A 744-nucleotide genomic window follows, 5' to 3' on the forward strand; every position below is an offset into this window, starting at 1 on the left:
CCCAGTGACTTCCCAAACTATCCTACTGTGTGGTTATGTTTTGGAAAAGATGTTATTCAATAGTTCAATCCTGCCAATTTTATTACTTAGGACTTACATTTGCATAATACCCGATTATACAAATAGCCCACAGAGAAATGAGGGTTTACATCGTACCGTACGATAACCTCGGAACTTAAATCGAGTTAGGACTCATGTCGTACAACCTGGTTGTGCAGGGGCCTAAAAGAGGGTGAGGATTTACGTCGTTCTAGGCGAGCTACCTCGAAGTCCTATGGGTTGTTATTATGCTAGGAAGAGATGATGCTGAAGAAGATCTTCTTGCTGCTCGGTCTGAATTCCTCGCCGCGCTGCCCACAAATTTGGTTCCAAGCTCCTGTCGTCGCGATGGCTCCAGGGCTTAAGTGTTTGAGTGGTGATTTGTGCTTCACAGTTTTGGTGTCAATGTTTGGTTTTGCATGCGGGGTAATAAAATTGCAGTTAAATAAAATGGTACTTGAAAGGTAAAATGCAGTAAATGAAAATGCTTTAGATAAACTGTAAAAGCGTACCTGGGCATCTGCTACTGTTGCTATTATTGTTGCGAGCTGATTTGTAGCAGGTTTAAATAAACTTGCAAGAAAATTAAACCAGGCGAGAAAACCCAACGTAATAATCATAAAAAAAAGAGTCGTATAAATCCCAAGCAAACGAAACATTTAGCCACATATGAAAGATCAGGACTGGGTATAAGACTTTGGTGAA

At 40.7% G+C, this 744-nt stretch overlaps 1 protein-coding gene and 1 pseudogene across 1 annotated transcript in view; one reads left to right on the top strand and one right to left on the bottom strand.

The window, feature by feature from the left end:
* Window positions 1–744, top strand: part of LOC110027174 (serpin-ZXA) — a 22,587-nt gene that overhangs the window by 9,659 nt on the left and 12,184 nt on the right. The window lies entirely within an intron of this gene.
* Window positions 1–744, bottom strand: part of LOC110027179 — a 7,199-nt pseudogene that overhangs the window by 2,170 nt on the left and 4,285 nt on the right.

This window comes from Phalaenopsis equestris, unplaced genomic scaffold, assembly GCF_001263595.1.
Source record: "Phalaenopsis equestris unplaced genomic scaffold, ASM126359v1 Scaffold000418, whole genome shotgun sequence".
NCBI lineage: Eukaryota > Viridiplantae > Streptophyta > Magnoliopsida > Asparagales > Orchidaceae > Phalaenopsis > Phalaenopsis equestris.